Source organism: Bos mutus, chromosome 16 (assembly GCF_027580195.1).
Source record: "Bos mutus isolate GX-2022 chromosome 16, NWIPB_WYAK_1.1, whole genome shotgun sequence".
Classification (NCBI taxonomy): domain Eukaryota; kingdom Metazoa; phylum Chordata; class Mammalia; order Artiodactyla; family Bovidae; genus Bos; species Bos mutus.
The window spans coordinates 18834843-18841584 of NC_091632.1; the positions used below are offsets into that span (position 1 = coordinate 18834843).

The 6742-nt window shown below is 38.1% G+C and overlaps 1 pseudogene; it reads left to right on the forward strand.

The window, feature by feature from the left end:
- Positions 1-2049: 2049 nt before the first annotated feature.
- Positions 2050-2284, forward strand: LOC102277673 (V-type proton ATPase subunit e 1 pseudogene; annotated as a pseudogene).
- Positions 2285-6742: the final 4458 nt, after the last annotated feature.

Genomic DNA, 6742 nt, shown 5'->3' on the forward strand with positions numbered 1-6742 from the left:
AATAATGGCCATTCTGAGTGATGTGAGGTGATACCTCACTGTAGTTTTGACTTGCATTTCTCTAAGAATGAGTGATGTTAAACATCTTTTCATGTGTCTTATGGCCATTGGTATGTCTTCTTTGGAGAAAAGTCTATTTAGATATTCTGCCCATTTCTTGATTGGATTATTTATTTTTGTGATAATGAGCTGTTTGTATATTTTAAAGATTAATCCCTTGTTGATTACATCATTCACAAATATTTCCTCCCATTCTTTGGGTTGTCTTTTTGTTTACGGTTTCCTTTGCTATGCAAAAGCTTTTGACTTTTTTTTTTTAATAAGCAGCATTTACTATGAGTTTTTTTTCTTTTTTTCTTTATTTTTAATTGAAGGATAATTGCTTTATAGTATTGTTTTGATTTCTAGCTTTTAACTTTAATTAGATCCTACTTGTTCATTTTGGTTTTTATTGCCACTACTCTAGGAGGTGGGTTCAAAAAGATACTGTTGCGATTTATGTCAAAGTGTGTTCTGCCTATGTTTTTCTCCTAAGAGTTTCATGGTATCTGGTCTTCTGTTGAGGTCTTTAATCCAATTTGAGTTTTTGTGTAAGGTGTTAGAGGATGTTCTAATTTTATTTTTTACATGCAGTTTTCCCAACACCATTTATTGAATAGACTGTCTTTATTATATATTCTTGCATCCTTTGTTGTAGATTAATTGACCATAGGTGCAGGGCTTATTTCTGGACTTTTTATCCTGTTCCATTGGTCTATATTTCTGTTTTTTTTGTGCCAGTATCATACTGTCTTGATTAAAGAGAAGAGATTAAGGAGAAGGAAATGGCAACCCATTCCAGTATTCTGGCCAGCAGAATCCCATGAACAGACGAGCTACAGTTCATGGGGTCACAAAGAGTCAGACAAGAGTGAGCATGCAGCACGTGCATGGTATAATCTGAAGTCAGAGAGCCTGATTTCTTCAGCTCCATTTTTCTTTCTCAGGATTGCTTTGGCTAGTCAGCATCTTTTGTGTTTCTATACAGATTTAAAGCTTTTTTGCTTTAGTTCTGTGAAAAGTGCCATTGTTAATTTCATAGGGATTGTACTGAATTTGTCTTGGGTAGTATAGTCATCTTAACAATATTGAATCTTCCAATCCAATAACATGGTATATCTTTCCATCTGTTTGTGTCATCTTTGATTTCTTTCATCAGTATCTTATAGTTTTCAGAGCACAGGTCCTTTGTCTCCTTAGGTAGGTTTTATTCTTAGGTTCTTTATTCTTTTTGGTGTGATGACACATGAGCTTGTTTCCTTAATTTTTCTTTCTGATCTTTCACTGCTTGTATATATATGCAAGAGATTTCTGTGTTTTAATTTTGTATCCTACAACTTTACAATTAATGGATGAATTCTAATAGTTTCCTGGGAGTGTCTTTACTTTCTATTTACAGTTATTCCAGAGTAGTGGCTGTATTCCCCATGTTATACCATTCATCCTTGAGCTTACCCTACACTCACTAGTTTGTGCCTGTCGCTCCCACCCTTCTGTTCTCCATCACGTGTTTGTCCTCTATGAGTCTGCTTCTTGTTTGTTTTATTCACTCGTCTGTTGTATTTTTTAGAGTCCATATGTAAATGGTATCATTTGGTATTTCTCTGTATGACTTATTTCACTTAGCATAATGCCTTCCAAGTCCATCCATGTCGTTGCAAAGGGCAAAATTTAGATTTTTTTTTATGGCTGAGTGATATCCTATTGCATGCATGTAGATATATATATATATATATGTATGCTTATATGTAGATATATACATATATGTATATGTAGGTACAACTTCTTTATCCATTCATCTGTTAATTGACACTTAAGTTGCTGTTAGTTCACCTCTTTGAGCTTCCATTTCTTTACAAGTAAATAAAGATAATGATATTTTTAAAAAGGAAAATAACTTTGCTATACGAAAGCTATGAGAGAGACACATAACTTGGTGCTGGCATAGACCAGATACTTAATAAATATGAGTTTCATTTCCTCTCTCACAAGCACAAAGTGTGAGCACCCATGGCCTATACTGGCCTCACCGTGCCTCTTACTGAGATGAGCGTCTTCTGGGGCTTCATCGGTTTCCTGGTGCCCTGGGTCATCCCTAAGGATCCCAACCAAGGAGTTATCATCACTATGTTGGTGACCTGTTCCGTTTGTTCGTCTTCTGGCTGATTGCACTTCTGGCACACATCAGTCCTCTCTTTAGAACACACTTGAAAAGTGAAACTGTCGGTACCTCGAGTATCATTGACCTCGAGGAAGAAGGCTTGCTTGCCAGTGCTCAGTCTTTGAGGTCACAAAGAGAACTCTAGATGAAAAACCGCTTCCATACCCAGATCACCTTCCTTGATTCGCCCCCTTTGGCCATCAGCTGCCTTAAATGTTCACACCACATTTGAACATCTTATTCTACAGTGCAGTAATTTTTTCCTGTCACCATTTTTACACTTTGATGAGTGATGTGCCCACTTAATCTAAACTGTGCTGCCTCAATGAAATGACCAGGTACTCTTCTGAGATCACAAGTGCTGTTCTTCTGAGAGATAACGTTACTCTCTCCTTGGAACCAGTGATTTTGAAGATGGTTCCTACCTGCTCACAACAAGAGAATCAGTGGTGTTTAAAAATGTTACATGACAATAAGACTCCAGGGGGGGCATCAGTAGGAAAACTTGTTCAGAGGGAAAATTTGTCCCACCAGAATTATACCAAAGTATATTATCAGGATGAATTTCTTATTTCTACTGCCTTTTGGAATAAATTATTTTTCTGCTTTCAAAAAAAAAAAAAACCCACAAAGTGTGGTTTAAATAAATGTAAATATGACTTTGTCCCATTGAGCAGGTCAGAAGAAAGTGATTTGTACAGGTCTTTCTCAGCAAAGGTAAGTTAGGCCCTACTTAGATCTGTGCTGCTGCTGCTGCTGCTAAGTCGCTTCAGTCGTGTCCGACTCTGTGCAACCCCGTGGCCATTTCCTTCTCCAATGCATGAAAGTGAAAAGTGAAAGTGAAGTTGCTCAGTCATGTCTGACTCTTAGCGACCGCAGGGACTGCAGCCTACCAGGGTCCTCCATCCATGGGATTTTCCAGGCAAGAGTACTGGAGTGGGGTGCCATTGCCTTCTCCGAGATCTGTGCTATTTGTGAACAATTTTATATTCACCTCCCAAGGGGAAACTAAGCCACTCACCATTAAATGAATCCCCAAGGACACCTACAACATATATGCATTGATTCTTCTTGATATGGAATCTCCCATAATATCATTTTTCTGGGCTCCTCTCTTAGATTTTCAAATGTTTTGGATTAGGTGCTCATTTATTTTCTGGCTTTATTATTCTGAGTCCCCACATTTTTAATGCCTTTTAGACATGCAGGCATGAGTTTTGATCAATGCTGTAGCATTATTCATGCAGTATGATTTCTTTTTATTATAATTTCAGCTGGAAGACTGCTCTTTTTGTTTGTCATGCCAGCACAGACTTGCTATAGAGAAATTTCTGTTTCAACGCCTTGTAGACTAAATACAGCAACGCCTTGTATTTTCATGATCAGCACTCTGGTATTTAATAATCCCTTGATACCAAAATTCTTATGCTATACAATAGTTTTATTTTTAAGAATTTATTTTCCCTCCTAATGGTTTTCAATATGGAAAGAAAAATACTGCTTTTATTTAGTCTCAAACATTGTGCCCATACTCCATACTTATATTCTAAAAATAATTTAAACTCAGTACTTTGATCAGATTCCAAAGCAATTATAAGTAGCTCATAAGGGTCAAATATCCAGAGTATCTCAATTTGGAGTATTCAAAAGACAATTATGCCATCAGTCTAAATAAGTCATGATAAGTCATGATGTGGCAGGTTTCAATGTATCTGATGAGATTTAGCAGAGATTTTCCTTTGCTATTTTTAATCTCCCGCACATCTAAGTACAGTACTTAAAAAGTATGATATCTGGATCATTTATACGTGGAATCTAAAATATGGCACAAAGGAACCTATCTACAAAACCGGAAGGGAGTCACGGACATAAAGAACAGACTTGTGGTTGCCAAATGCAAGTGGAGGGAAAGAGAAGACTGCAAGTTTGGCATTGGTAGACGGTAGATAGCCTCGTGGGTGGGCTGCTGTCCATAGGGTCGCACAGTCAAACACAACTGAAGCAACTTGCGTGCATGCATGCATTGGAGAAGGAAATGGCAACCCACTCCAGTGTTCTTGTCTGGAGGATCCCAGGGACAGAGGAGCCTGGTGGGCTGACGCCTATGGGGTTGCACGGACACTCCTGAAGCGACACAGCAGCAGCAGCAGCAACAGTTGGTAGATGCAAACTGTTACATTTAGAATGGACAAGGCCCTAATGTATAGCACAGGGAACTATATTCAATATCCTGTGATAAACCCACACTGGGAAAGAATAGGAAAAAGAATGTGTGTATATATGTATATATATGTACAACTCAGTCACTTTGCTATAGAGCAGAGATTGGCATGACCTTGTAAATCAACTATACTTCAATTTTAAAAAAGCATGATATCTAGTTACCTTAAATAGTCACACATTTCCAAGTGGAGACAGTATTTCTTGATCTGTCATGTGCTTTATTCTGAAAGCCGATGTTATAAATTGAATCTAATAATAAGAATTAAATAAACTCAGATTTTTTAATTAAGCCTATTGGGAGAGCAGAAGACTGTAGCTAGCATTTATTCCATGCTAAAACTGCATTAATCCATTGTATGTGGATTAACTTTACCTTTATAAGAATTAAGCTGCTTTTGATGAAGAGTTAAGAGTTGCTATTTGATCCATCAAGTCCAAAGAGATTTTGGAATTGGTTAAATGTGAAAGACTGCATTGTAAGGACCAGAGGCACATTCCACTGCTGTTAGAACCAGTCCTAAATGCAACCCTGTTGAGAAGCGTCTCCTTGAACTTCTGAAGCCTCCAGGATCATAAGCTTTGGTTGTTATTTCAGTAGTGCCAAAGTTGGGGGTGGGTGGGAAGCTCTGTGGGCAGCCGCTGAGTATACAGAATCACGCTATGTATAATTGGAGGGTGTAGTCTCAGATTCCAGCTACATAAAGTCATGAGCAGACTGAATCTCATGTCATCAATGGTTGTATTAAAAAAGCCTCGGTCTCTGACATGGGACTCCTCCTGCTTTCTCCAAAATGATACTTGCTTCCTGGGGATGATGACATAGAAGGAATTCAAGTGGATATTGAGATTAAGGATGTTGGTTTTTCTCAGAATGTGTATGGATTTTTAACATTTTATTGATGTATAAAATAAAGGAAAGTGAAGTTGCTCAGCCGTCTCCAACTCTTTGCAACCCCATGGACTATAGCCTACCAGGTTTCTCTGTCCATGGGATTTTCCAGGCAAGAATACTGGAGTGAGTTGCCATTTCCTTCTCCAGGAGATCTTCCCGATACAGGGCTTGAACCTGGGTCTCCCACATTTTAGGCAGATGCTTTACCATTTGAGCCACCAGGGAAGTCCTTATTGAAGTATAGTTGATTACTAATGTGTCAATTTCTGCTGTATAGCAAAGTGATTCAGTTATACATATGTATATGTATATATATGGAGAAGGCAATGGCACCCCACTCCAGTACTCTTGCCTGGAAGATCCCATGGCCGGAGGAGCCTGGTAGGCTGCAGTCCATGGGGTCGCTAAGAGTCAGACACGACTGAGCAACTTCACTTTCACTTTTTACTTTCATGCATTGGAGAAGAAAATGGCAACCCACTCCAGTTTCTTGCCTGGAGAATCCCAGGGACTGGGGAGCCTGGTGGGCTGCCATCTATGGGGTCACACAGAGTCAGACACAACTGAAGTGACTTAGCAGCAGCAACAGCAGCATGTATGTATGTATGTATATATATATATATATATGCACACACACATTCTTTTTTAATATCCTTTTGCATTATGGCTTATCACAGGATATTTTTTAAAGTATATTCTTTCTTTTTTTTATTTTTTAAAACATTTGTTTATTTTTACTTGGAGGATAATAGCTTAACAATGTTGTCTTGGTTTCTGCCATACATTAACATGAATCAGCCATAGGTATACATATGTCCCCTCCTCTCCCTACTCCATGACCCATTCAACCCTCTAGGTTGTCACAGAGAACCAGGTTAAGTTCCCTGCATCATATAGCAAATTCTCATTATCTATTTTACATATGATAATGTATATGCTTCAATGCTACTCCCTCAATTCATCTCACCCTCTCCTTTCCCCAGTGTGCCCACAAGTCTGCTCCTTATTTCTGTGTCTCTATTGCTACCCTTCAAATAGGTTAATCAGTATCATTTTTCTAGATTCCATATATATGCATTAATGTATGATATTTTTCTCTTTTTGACTTACTTCATTCTACATAACAGACTCTAGGTTCATCTACCTCACTAGAATGGACTCAAATTCATTCCTTTTAATGGTTGAGTAATATTTCTTTGTATATATGTACCACATTTTCTTTGTCCATTCATCTCTCGATGGACATCTAGGTTGCTTCCATGTCCTGACTATTGTAAATAGAGCTTTAATGAACTATGGGTTATGTACCAAGTCTTTTAGATTGTGGTTTTCTCAGGGCATATGCTCGGTAGTGGGACTACTAGGTCATATGGTAGCTTTATTCCTAGTTTTTAAAGAAATATTCATACGGTTCTCCATAGAGGCTG